Genomic DNA, 14,119 nt, shown 5'->3' on the forward strand with positions numbered 1-14,119 from the left:
GGATAGATTGGAACAAAAAGCAGTCGGGCAATGTGTAAAGTATTTATACAGCACCAGAAAAATCCCACACCAATTTAGAAAAAAGTACATTTTAATATGACACCAAAAATACAAAAATCCTCAGATGGATAAGTGAGTAGATTGGTCCCAGTCTCATCCTGTTTCTCAGAGCAGTGCTTGACCAAGAACTTTTAAGTCCTGATTTTTGTTTTTTGGACATCACTCACATTTAGCATTGCAAGCAACGGTGCAGGACTGGTGGGACACCACTTGGGGGTTCAGGACTCTTTCAAGCTGGGTCCCAGTGCGGGCTCAAGATGGTTGGGGGCCTTTTGTGTCTCTGTGGCTCCGAACGCGAGGCCAGCAAACTAGCCCTTAAATTCATTGTGGTAGTGCTGGGCTCTGATGAAGGTGTAGTGCTTAACAGGAGGTCTGGCCTCTGAAAGTTCAAGGCAGACTCCAGGAAACAAAGCAGTCCTATCTTGTGGAGCACACAGCAGCAGGCAGTATTCTGAGAGTCATTCCGCAGGTTCAGGAGTGAACTGAAGAGCTGGTGCCTGATATCTTATTGTATACCATGTTGCCGTCCTTCTGGAAGGTGAAAGAAGCTTCTAGAAATGTTCTTTGAAGTGCATGGAATTCCCGTACTCCCCTGCCCTGGCTCCAAGCTGGCTGCTGTGATAATGTTGCGGTGAGAAGTCAAATCAAATCAAATCAAATCTTCTTTATTCGGTTTCCGTTTGTGAAAAACCATAAAAGTACAAAATACAGTAAACATTTAAAAGAAAAAACGTTGAATTCATTCAGTACTAAAACCATACTTAAAAAGAAACATTTTACTAACAGAATACTTTTTAAGTAAAATGATCATTATTATTTTGTAAATTCAAGCGATGTCTAAGACATAGTTTTAGGTAATGTGCCACTGATTTTGTCATTAAGTTATTTTCCAGAAATTGTAGTGCCAGGTAGGCATCTGCGAATTTTCATAACTTTCAATACAGGCAATATCCACCTCCTGCGTAATGGGACATAGAATTTGCAAAAGAAAAGAACGTGAATTGTGGACTGCGAAGATGTTGAATCGCAGGGACATACTGGTGCAGTTTGTGTCCAAACGTTCTGGGTGGGGAATAACACCATGTAGTGATAAAGGTTAAACCTAAAACGAGTAAGAAGTAATTTTTCAAATTGTGACAGATCGTATTGCAAATATGGTTGAATGGTTGGGACCAACTGTATTAATAGGCAGTGTTGGACTGTTGACTTTCCTATTTCATTCAGCATCCGAAGTTGGGAAAGATGCGACAGACAGAGAGTTTTTAGTTTTTTTTTGTCATATCTGTTACTGACAGTGGTTCATCAAAAAAATTTTGGAGACCAATATCTGAGAGAAAGGATTTTACATATCCCAGCCATCTTATCTTTATCATGTTCTCTAGTTTCATGCAGTCTTGGATTATTGCTCTTGTGAGCTGACACTCGTCCGTAACCCATATTCTGCGCCATAACATGATAGGCTGGATCTTAATGATATCAGAGATATGGTCCACCCCGAGTTCCAGATGGCATCCAAATGTTGTAGTACTCTTTGGAACTGCCAATAGGAATTTTAAAAAGGAGTTTTCAACTATCTGTAGTTGGTCAACATTTGTTATTCCCCAGACTCCTGCACCGAAGGTGGCTGTGCTAATGCATTTTGCATTGTAGATTTTTATCATCTCCGTGGGAGGTTTTTTGCCCAGTCGAAGAGAAAAAGCTTTTAGCGCGCCAACTGTTCTTATCAGGGATAACTTTCGGGATATGAGTGCTTCTTTCCAGTTAAACGCCTCGTCGATGGTGATACCTAAATAGGGGTACGTTTTAGTTCTTTCAAGGGGCAAGTTGTCCACGTAAATTTTCTTCGCTTTACTCCTCTTGATGCCAGCATGCATCACAAAGGTTTTCTTTATATTCACTTTTAAGTTTAGCTTAGTCATGAAGGTACAGTAGTTGTTTAATGCCCGTTGAAGCTGGACCGGAGTTCGTGCGAGAATTACCGCGTCGTCGGCATATAGTAGTGCTGGAATCTGCCGACGGCCAGCTTCTGGGAGATCTTTTACGCCCTGTAACATTGCAACTTCAAGGCCGTTGGTATAAAGCGTGAATAAAAAAGGGGCCAACACGCACCCTTGTCTGACCCCCTTTTGTATTGGAAAGCTGTTTGTTAGTTGACCAGCTGTCCCAAATCGTACCTTTCCCTTGGCTCCAGTGTATAGTTCACGCAGAAAGTCGATTATTGGTGTGTCGATCCCCATTTGCAGCATTATTGCCCAAAGTTTCGAATGTTCCACACAGTCAAATGCTGCAGTAAGGTCGACATAAACCATATGTAAACAAGATTTTTTTACTGTTACATATTTGCCAGCCAATAAAGTTAAATTTAGAACTTGATCCACGGTGCTCAGACCTTCCCTAAACCCGTATTGTAGGTCTGAGAGTACTCCCTGTTCCTTTGACCACTCCTGGAGTCGGTCTAGCAGTATCCTCCCTGCCATCTTTCCGACTGAGTCCAGGAGGGAGATGGGACGGTAACAAGACGGGTTATCTCTACTGCCCTTTTTAAAAATGGGCACTAGGATCGATGTTGACCAGGAATTAGGAAGTTCGGTATCCTTTGCTGCGTTTAATACTTTTGTTAGAAGGGGAGACCATAGGTCTGGTAGAAATTTGTAAAGGTCCATGGGTACCGAATCGGGTCCAGGTGCTTTACCATTTTTTGCGATCTTTATTGCTTTCTCTGTTTCATTAATGGTAAACTGTAATTCTATTGGGTATTTCACCGGTGGAAGAGGGACAGGCGAAGTTAAATCCCCGGATTTGTCCTCTCCGAAGACCCCTGAGAAGTGTTGCACCCAGTCCTCCGCGTTTATGGCTACGTCCAAGGAAGGACCGTCGTTATTTTCTGTTAGAAAAGGACTTTTGACTATTTTCCAGAAGGCTGTGCTATCTTTTAAGGTGCTGCTGTTTAACAGTTGGGTCCAGAGGTTTGCTTGTAACTCCATTTTTCTTTGTTTGATTGCCAGGGTATAAGATTTTCTTAGTTTGATTACCTCTTCTCTATTTCTTTCTTTTTTTGCTAGGGCTTTCTTGAGTTCAGAGTAAGCCTTTGTGCAATTAGTGTTAAACCATCCTTTTCTTGGTACGTTGTTTCGTTTGCTGGATTTAGTAAGTTCGTTACTTATGGCTTTCACTATTACCTGATAACTTTTCATGACCTCTGTAGGAGTTGACAAAAAGTCCAGGCATATATCAATTTAATTCCTACATTTTTTAATTATTCTTACAGTGGTTGATTCATGGTCTACATTGCCCCACTTAAGAGTGTAGCCATTTAATCTGTCAAGTGTTAAAGCTTCCTGTTGAAGCAGGCCGGGATAGGCCTTAGCTGTGTCGTTTCGATGGTCGGGTTCTAGGTACGTCAATCTCAGAGGAAAGTGGTCGCTAAGTGCGTTACCGTCCACTTCAAAGGACTTTATACGTGTGGCTTTATTGAAGACTAAAATGTAGTCTATTAACGTTTCAGCACCTCTTCCGTGAAAAGTTGAAATAAATTGGGTTATAGGCGTCTTTATCAGGTTCGCGAACCCTATGTCTAACTCAAACATAACAGCCTGCATGTTGGTACCTTCCACCGTATGGACGAAGTGAGTAAGTGGGTTCTCTTGTTCATCTGTGATCCCGCAGGTAGAGGTATTGCTTCTATTGCATATGTGAAGGTTAAAGTCTCCTCCCCAGATTAATGAGTGTGAGACTTTAGCGTATTTTATTTTCAGGTCATTTACTGCCTCAGAGATTTCGCTTAAAACTTTGATCAGTTCCGTCGGCGTCAGGTTATTATAGAAATTGAAGATGGTGTAGACCTCTTGATTTATTCCTTTAATATTAATGATCTGATAGTTCTGATGGAGTAATGCAGGCGTTATTTCACGGCACGGCCAAAGATTAGAAATGTATGTAGTTAGACCGCCTTTGCTTCTCCCGGAGTTTGTTTTTATTGCTTGGGAGAAGTATGTTCTAAATCCAACGAGGTGGATAGAGTCGTTGAGCCATGTTTCTTGAAGACAGATTAGGTCGTTTGAATTGACCAGTTCTAAGAAACTTTTTTCAAGATGTTTAGTTACTAGTCCCGCCACGTTCCAGAATAACATATTCCTGTCGCTGGTTTTACTCGTGTTGACAGGTGACGTCGACTGGACATTGGTTACTTCTTCCGATGGTATGAGAAAACGGTCGAGGTTCAGGGATGAGGTATTTATTTGCTTATTTGGGGAAGGTTGTGTCGAGATCGAAGATCGAGTAAGTTCCTTAAGTCGGCGTTGAGACTCTTGTTCCTGTTTTGCCGTGATTTTGTTTTTTGTTTTTTCTATGAGATCGTGTGGACTATGTTTTGACTTGCTAGAAGCTTTGTTGGAAGTTTTGCTCTTTGGGTGGTTAACTGGGGAGATTAAGTAGGCTCTAGTATTTAACCGAAAAGTCGGGATGTAATTCTGTGATAATGGTCAGTCTACCATATCTAGGCAACTGTAACTATTAAAAGTTGGTATTCTGGTCCAGGGTTCCCTGTAGGAGGGTTGGGGTGCCCTCCTACCGTAGTTCTTCCAGTCGCCCTGGTGTCTATAGTCGTGCCTCCATTCTCCTTGATGCCAGTTTCTTTGATTGTATTCGTGGCCCCAGTCTTCCTGGTTCCAGTTGTTTGTTCCATGATCAGGTCGGTTCCAGGACCAGTTTGAGTGCCGAGTAGGGTCCTCAAAACGGTGGGCTTGTCGGGGATAAAAGAAGGATAAGCGTTTTACATCCATCCCTGCGTTGTTTCCCGGCGATTCCCATGAACATATATAGTCCACTGCGCGAGGGTTTTCAAGGTTGACTATTATGCAGTCCCCAGGAATTGTTTTTGGTTGGGGGCCTATCCAAGAGACCCTTCTCACTGTAGTGATTCTAGGGATGTTGTTTAATTGGTTGGGTCTGTTAATATTCAGCCAGTGGCGGGTTTTGTTTAACAAAGACCAAGTTGGTTCATCAGTATCATTACTTAGTTCTGGGACTCCTGTTATTATGACTACGAATGATGCTGCTTCCGGTGGAAGATTTACTGGTATTGACCGTCTTTTGTTTGGTCGTTCTGCTTTGTTAATTTGTCTCTGTGTCTGATCATGGCGTGAGTTATTTTGTGCAGGTGGTGTAGGGAGAGTATTTGTAGGTGGCGCTTTTGCTGATAATGCGTTTACTAATGATGGTTTTTGCTGTACAAGAGCAGTCGTGGTAATTGCTTGAGGTATCTTGGTTTTTGATGAAGGAACTGAGATGTTTACTTTGTTTGCTGAAACTACTGTTTTTGGGGTGATGGTATTTGCAGTAGCCACTCTGTTACATAGTTGTTGCGGATTGGTTGTGATTTTAACATTCCCTGATGTGGCCGTTGATCCAGGCAAAATTGAGAGATCCTTGTTTCTTGAATTAGAGGCTGTTTTTGAGGTAGCAATTAATGTAGCTACTTGTTTTTCTATAATTTCTAAGCTTTTCTGAATGGGTTGTAAGTGATATTTCACTATTTCCGCTATTTCCTTTAGCCATGGTGAATTTACTTTATCGTTGTTAGCGTTTCTTGTTGAATGAGAGGCCACAGTTTCTTGGCGGATCTGCTTAGAATTAACTCTGTCGTTGCAGTCTTCGACTATAAGTATGTCTGGGTTAATGTTACTGCTAGGTTCTGTAATTACGATGGATTTAGTGTTAGAATGACTTTGGTCATTATTCGGATCATACGCTATGAGAAGTGAATCAGAATCTGTATGTGTATCAACTGTGTGAGAAGGCTTTTTTGGAAATGTTTCTTTGTGTTGCCTAAGTTTCGGAATTGCTCCTTCTCTGGTTCCTCTTGATTCGACCTGTGTTAGGTCATTTAATATTGGCTGAGGGCTGGAAAAAATGTCCGGTGTCTGCTCAAGGCCCTGGGTCAATTGTGAATCTGACAATTGAGAGGACACTGATAGATCAACCGTATTTGGTATTGCGTGTATGTCAGCATTTATTTCCGAATTGATATTATTTTGTGATGGGACTTTTGGAGTTTGTGCCTGTGCTATCAGTCCCATTGATGAGCGTCTGGCTTGATCTAATTCGTATGAAACTCGACGTTCGATCAACAATACTGTTTGATCTATGGTTTGATTTACTTTTGTGATGAATTGATCGATGTGGCCTACTGCGCTAGTCATGTTTTTTTTGGTATTGCTTCTGGTGCTTCTTGTGGACATTGTGTTTTATAATCTGATTGAGTAAACCGATAGGTTTTTCAGGGATTATTTCATGTTTTAATTGATGTTAAATCCCACTGTAAGCGGCTTGCAGAACCGTATGGGGGGCCTTACCTTGTGGTAGGTGTTAGGGGGGTGGGCCCAGCCCAGTCTTCTCCGGTCTGTAACGGGCTAGGACGGGCCCACCCTTGGCCCAGGCTTCGCCCCGGGCTGCGTCCCGCGCGCGTCCCGCGATGCGCGTTGTAGGACTGCCTAAGTTCGATTTAGGAGGGTGGAGGCGGGCACTGGGAGGGGGCGCGGCTCACGCGGGAAGAGGACCCAGCTGCTGATGGTGAATGCTGGTCCTCGCAGTCCCGGGGCCGCGCCTCTCACCTCCTCTGCGGCCACACAGTTGGTCTTCTCCTCGACGGCTATAACACGGGCAGAACAGGTCAGCAGGGCTACTCCTGTAGCGAAGACAAGGTCGCAGGGCAAGGAAAAACCTCTAGACGAGCGGCTCCCGCTTAGCGGGGGCCGCGAGAGGTAATGTAGAGCAGAATCAGCTGGAGGCGGGCACTGGGAGGGCGTGCGGCTCACGCGGGAAGAGGACCCAGCTGCTGATGGTGAATGCTGGTCCTCGCAGTCCCGGGGCCGCGCCTCTCACCTCCTCTGCGGCCACGCAGTTGGTCTTCTCCTCGACGGCTATAACACGGGCAGAACAGGTCAGCAGGGCTACTCCTGTAGCGAAGACAAGGTCGCAGGGCAAGGAAAAACCTCTAGACGAGCGGCTCCCGCGTAGCGGGGGCCGCGAGAGCTAATGTAGAGCAGAATCAGCTGGAGGCGGGCACTGGGAGGGGGCGCGGCTCACGCGGGAAGAGGACCCAGCTGCTGATGGTGAATGCTGGTCCTCGCAGTCCCGGGGCCGCGCCTCTCACCTCCTCTGCGGCCACGCAGTTGGTCTTCTCCTCGACGGCTATAACACGGGCAGAACAGGTTAGCAGGTCTACTCCTGTAGCGAAGACAAGGTCGCAGGGCAAGGAAAAACCTCTAGACGAGCGGCTCCCGCGTAGCGGGGGCCGCGAGAGGTAATGTAGAGCAGAATCAGCTGGAGGCGGGCACTGGGAGGGGGCGCGGCTCACGCGGGAAGAGGACCCAGCTGCTGATGGTGAATGCTGGTCCTCGCAGTCCCGGGGCCGCGCCTCTCACCTCCTCTGCGGCCACGCAGTTGGTCTTCTCCTCGACGGCTATAACACGGGCAGAACAGGTCAGCAGGGCTACTCCTGTAGCGAAGACAAGGTCGCAGGGCAAGGAAAAACCTCTAGACGAGCGGCGGTGAGAAGTCCTTTTTATGAGGCAGAATCCAGCCTATTAAGTTGCAAGTGGGGCTGTGCTCAGCTCTGCCCACCCATCCTGCCAGCAGATGGCCCATTCAGGTAACCTGATCCCTCTATTGTGTGACTGGGAGGAATTTACAAAGTCTACATGTCCATTACACCTAGTCGTGTGACCCGAGACTGGCTGCAGGCACAAAAGGACCAAGGGAAGGAAAATGCCAACTTTCTTAAGGTGACACTTTCAAAATTGTATTCAAAATTCCAACTTTACAATTAAAGAGTATTTTTCATTAAAATGTCTTAGATGCCAAACATTAACTGGATACCTGATCCCAATCAAAACGTAGCACTTATTAGCTAAATTCGTTGTTAACCTGTGGGACAGGTAGGCCACACAGTAGTGACAAACTAATTTAGGATTTTTTCACTAACCGATCATGTAAAATTTGAACGTACATGTCCAGGCTTTTAGTTACAATGCATCCTGCCCGGTGGACTTGCATGCAATGAGCAGAGACTGTTCCTGAAGGTAGAGGTGTCCCGAGCGGGACCTCTTGTACCGCGTTGTATTTGAAACCGTTTCAAGAGCTGTTTCAAAGAGCTGCCAATGTTTGTCAAGTTCATTTCTTTTTAATATATTCACTGTTTCTTGAACCGACCTGCTCCCGCCTCCCAGCTTCTCCTCCCTCCCACCTCCTCTTATATGGAGGCCACTGTGCGGCCGTGCCGCTGGCGCGCCTATAGCAAGTCCGTCTGCGCTTGTCCGCGCCTGGACTGCAACCAGCGCCAGAACCCATGGCCCCCGCGAACGCCACAACGCCCGTATCCGCTACGATGCCACACCCTCCACGCCGGACGATCACACACCTGCTTCCTGGCCACCCGGAATCGCACCCAAGGACCCTACTCCTGCCGAAATTGCAGCTTCACCAGCATCCGATCCGCCAATCCACCCACCAGGACAAGTTGCAGCCACCTCAGATGCATACTCCTGAACACCCGCTCCGCACGCAAACATGCCGTTGAACTCTGGGACCTGCTCAACACATCCTCCCCGAATGTCGCCTTCCTGAAAGAGACCTGGATGAATGACTCATCAGCACCCGACATTGCCATAGCCATCCCGGACGGCTACAAGATCACCCACAGAGACCCCACCAACGGAGTAAGAGGGGGAATCGCCATCATCCACAAGTCCACCCTCAAGGTCTCGACCAACTCAGACGGCACCCTCAGCACCGCTAAACACCTGCACTCCAGATCCACACTGATCCCAACACCACCCTCAGAGGCACTCTGATCTACAGACCCTCCGGACCCCGGCCTCCGTTCAGCGACTCCATTGCAGACTTCATCAGCACGCACGCCCTTGCCTCCACGGACTACATCCTCCTTGGAGACCTGAACTTCCACCTCGAGAACAACAACACCAACTCCACAACCTTAATCGACAACCTCACCAACGTCGGACTCAGACAGCTCATCATGACACCCACCCACTCTGCTGGCCATAACCTTGACCCCATCTTCTTCGCTAGCTCCCATGTCTCCTTCAGCCACACCACCGAACTCCACTGGACTGACCATCGCTGCATCCACTTCACCTTCCGGAAACCCACCACGCACCACCACACCCAACAGACCCCCCACCGCAGATGGAGCAAAATCACCAAATAGCAGCTAAACACCGCCCTCGCCAATGACATCCCACCCTCGCAAGACCTGTGCAACTCCCTCGTCTCCTCCTTCCATCGCAAGATCGCAGACATCCATGACCGCTTCGACAACCAGACCACCACGACAGCCAACGACACCTCAAGCCCCACGGCCACCACCCACAGCGACCCCCTGCTCACCTGGACTAACATCAACGACGAAACCATCAAAATCATGAACACCATCCACTCCGGCTCCCCGTCAGACCCGTGCCCACACCACACCACATCTTCAACAAAGCCAGCGCCGCCATTGCACCCCATCTTCTCAAGGCCATCAGCATCTCCTTCGAGACCGCTACCTTCCCGGAGAGCTGGAAGCACGCCGAGATCCAACACCTTGTTCAAGAAACCCAAGGCAGACCCGAGGGACCTCAATAACTTCCGGCCCATCTCCCTGCTCCCGTTCCTGGCGAAGGTCATCAAGAAAAACAGCTGGCCCGCTACCTTGAAGAGAACAACATCCTAGACCCGTCCCAGTCCGGGTTCCGCAGCAACTACTGCACTGAAACGGCCCCCATCACCGCCACAATGACATCAGGGCCCTGCTGGACAACAGCGAGACCGCGGCCCTCATCCTCTTGGACCTATCAGCCACCTTCGACACGGTCTGCCACTGCACCCTATGCACACGCCTCTATGACGCAGGAATCCGAGATAAAGCACTGGACTGGACCACCTCCTTCCTCTCCGGCAGAACCCAGAGCGTCCGCCTCCCCCCTTTCCGATCCGAAGCCTCCAAGATCTGCGGCGTACCCCAAGGATCATCCCTCAGACCGACATAGTTCAACATCTACTTGACCCCGCTCGCCACATTGCCATACTACACGACCTCAACATCCTCTCCTATGCTGACAACACACAGCTGATCCTCTCCCTCACCAAGGACCCATCCTCGACTCAACACTCTCCATGACCAAGCAAGCCAATGCCATCTCATCCTCCTGCTTCAACACCCTCTGCATGCCCCGCAAGATCTATAGGTGGATCCCCACCGACACAAGAAGACCGGTCACCCAGGCCCTCACCAGCAGCATTCTGGACTAGGGAAACACCCTCTACGCGGGAGCACCGGCCAAACTGCTGAAACGACTACAACGCATACAGAACGCCCCTGCCCGCATGATCCTTGACATCCCCCAACACAGCCACAGCACACCCCACCTGAAAGACCTGCACTGGCTGCCCATCGGGAGACTACTCAAGACCTGGCTATTGAGCAGTAGCAGCACCCCTGCGCCTTGAGACCCTTACTGGTGAGTAGTGCGCTCTACAAATTTTCTTATTGATTGATTGGTGGAAAAACACGTAAATGGAGCGCTGACAGAGTTCTTTGAAACAAACCAAGTCTCCACCCCACGCAGATGGGATTTCGTGCGCAGCACGGAATCAGCACTTTTAACAGTGGTAGAGGAACTTAAAATCTCTGGACCAGGGAAACTCAGCAGCTCTAGTACTTCTGGACGTTTTACACTGTGTACCACCACATTTTGTGAAATAGGCTGATGGTCATCGGTGTCCAAGGTAACAGTGGCTGGCTTAGTTTCTGGAAGGGAGAACCTTCCAAGTCATAGAAAACAGTCTCCTTTCCAATGACTCTGACTTGCGGGGTGGCGCTGGGCTCCTTGCTGAGTCCCACACTGTTTAATGTCTATATGGAGCCACTATCACGGATAGCCCAAGAGTTTGATGTTTTCATGACATCCTACGCTGCTGACACCCAGTTGGTGATTTCCTTAGACCCCAGAACCAACGGAGACTGTGATAGTCGGGCTCCCTGTATGGAAAGAGTGATGTGATGGATGACAAACAGCTGTTTAAAATGGAAGGGGGATACAACTAAGCTAATGGTCCTTGGGAATAAGACAGTCCTTCAATCAGCTGGCCCAAATGCCTAGGTAGCCCACCCACTCCGAAGGAATCTATTAAAAATGTGGGTTTCTGGATTGAAAAGGATCTAACAATGGTGACCCAAGCTAAGAAACTAGCAAGTACATGTTTCGTACTTCTTGGAATGCTCCGCTAAATTCTATGGTGTATTCCCATGCAGCTTAGAAAGAGTAGTCCATTCCCTTGTCCAATCACACCTGGTCTAAGGAAACACACCTTTCCTAGGGGCTCCTAAATTTGTGATTAACAGACTTCAGGTGATCTAGAATGCAGCAGCAAGGCTACTGTGCAAGACCCCAATCTGGGAGTCGGCCAGGAAGCAGCTACAAGCACTCCACTGGCTCCCGGTAGAGGCCAGAATCAAATTCAAGGCACTAGTCATGACTCCCAGAGCTCTACACAACACGGGCCCAAGTAGAGTCAGAAACCTGTTGACCCTTTGTCCCAAACAGGAGCCTGAGATCTGGCTTCGAACGACTGATAAAAACATCAAGAATCAGGAGAGCCAGGTGGGGAGGCAGATCCTTCTCTCACCTAGCACCCAAGTTGTGGAATTAATTACCACACAAATCTCGAATCCTGACAAAGGAAGCAGCATTCCAGAAGTCGATCAAAACGTGGCTGTTTAATCGGTATCATTAACCTATCTCTAGCCTTCGCTTAGCATCAGTCTGTTAGTGCTGGGACGCCCTTGGGTAGCTACGTGCTCTACAAATCACTTAAATAAAATAAATAAAAGAGGAGTTCAAGGCTTGGCAAGGGGGTTATATTGCCAAGTTGAATTTGCAGTTTAAAACTGCATTCAGGCTGCAATGACAGGCCTGGGTCATGTTTTAAGGTGCTGATTAAGTGGGTGGCACAATAAGTGATGCAGGCCCAATAATATCATTAAAAAACAGTCCTTGGGAAAAATTTGCGGTCCCTGGATATACGTTATACCACACTACAAGGAACATATAAGTACATTAAATATTCCATTCAGGTATAATACATATAAACCATGTTTAGGGGTGCACATAGTCCAGAGGCCAAAAAAACTAATTCAGAAAAAAAAGTGGAGCGAAAAAGTTTGGGGGTGGCCCTGCAGAGAGGGCCGGGTCTAACACGAAGGCTTTCATCTGTTCTCCACAATGTAAAATCTATTTGTCAGGCAACAAAAATATAAAAACACAAATGTTCAGAAACGCTGTTGAATTCCATAATTTGCACCAATTGGAAATCTGAATGCATACACATATGCATGCCACTTTTCCTAGAAAAATACAACTCTTCAAGATTTCAAGGGATATTTTAATACTGTAATCAACATTTTGAAGGAAACCTAGCAATGCTAGTACATTTCTAACATTTTCCGATATGTTTCGTGAAACGGGCCTAATATAGTGAATCAGCAATTCTCTCAGTTCCTCTGGTGATACCTCATCAAATGCACTCTAGTATTTCAGAAACCAATTGGGTTGGAACTAAGACAGCTGTTCTTCCACTTCATCATACAATTCAGGCAGTGCACCCCTACTGCCCCTGCAGAGGGACAAATAATAAGGCATGGAAAGCAGTAGTTTTGGGTTGGTGTTTGCAACAATTACCGCTGTGGTTTATTATGTGCAAAGGATGTGGGTCCTTAAAAATATCAAGGCCAGAACTTTCTCTTTACTATGAATCCAGTACCCTATTGTAAAGCTAGTCTCTTTCGGGCTAGCGAAGCAGAGCACTATAAGGCCTACTCGGGAGGTAGTGTGCACTAGTAACCACACCTCGCTGGTACGTAATAACACACAACACATTATCATGAAGTCAGTGTTTTTTGTTGTAAAAAGGATAAGTACTTTTACCATACACACACGATTAAATACTGCGTAGTAATTGGATATGTATAAAATCGGGTAGATTGAAATACCTTTAGTGGCACCCTCATAAATGTAAATGTATAGTATTTATATAGCGCACTTCTACCCGGAGGCCTCGTGGCGCTGTATTCGTACTGCTGTGGAACCCATCCTGGCTTTCCTGTGAAATGTCCACTCCTGGGCACCCCCAAGGTGAAGCCAGGCATCCAGGCGCTGCTGGGGCCGTTGTGGAGATTAAGCAAGCTATTGCTTAATCTCCACAACGCTAATCAATTGCTAATCATGGGTCCCACTCTGTGTGGGGACCCATGATTAGACTAGGCACTGAGGCGAGAATTATCGGGTCCGGGGAAATTGAGTCCAAGTGCCGCCGAGGCGGAAATTGAACCCTGGTCCCGGGCCAGACCTCTGCATCAGGGTCTGCCACTCCAACCATTGAGCCACGCTTCTCCACAGCATGTTATATATCTGGTGGGTCCTAAGCCCAATAGCCCCACCTATACTAGATGCAATATCACAAGATAATGGGGTGTCGGTATCAACAAAGTATGCTTACTGGCTATGGCAGGATGTCATCACAATAGTAAAACCACCAACAAGTTCTGCTTCTCCAGTATTAGGGTGTCTTTCATAGATTCACATGCTTGAATATTCCCCGTCGTCGAAGTGGGAGTCCCACTAATAATAATATATGTATGCAAAAACATAACACCTAAAATATGTACTAGAAAAGGTAGTAAATACCCAGACATAATTCCTACATAGGAATACATGGTAGAGAGACAAAACACTTGTAACATATTCCTGTCATTATGTTAGTCCACACTACAGCCAATCAGGCGCTAGCACCCCTCCAGAACCTTCTCCTCAGAGCTCAGTCCCTCAGATATTCTACCCCACGTCGTGTAAAGGGAGTCTTCCTGAGCTCTGCTCTGTTTTCTCAACTTCTTCAAGTTTTCATGTGATTTCCAGCATGTCTTCAAGTAAGAAGTCTTTATTTAGACCTTGTTCTTCTTGTGGGAAGCTGCGTCTTTATTCTGAGGACCCCCACAAGA

General features: G+C 47.0%; 1 protein-coding gene across 1 annotated transcript in view; it reads left to right on the plus strand.

The window, feature by feature from the left end:
- Positions 1–14,119, plus strand: part of SH3YL1 (SH3 and SYLF domain containing 1) — an 898,181-nt gene that overhangs the window by 698,011 nt on the left and 186,051 nt on the right. The window lies entirely within an intron of this gene.

Source organism: Lissotriton helveticus, chromosome 6, assembly GCF_964261635.1.
Source record: "Lissotriton helveticus chromosome 6, aLisHel1.1, whole genome shotgun sequence".
Lineage (NCBI taxonomy): Eukaryota > Metazoa > Chordata > Amphibia > Caudata > Salamandridae > Lissotriton > Lissotriton helveticus.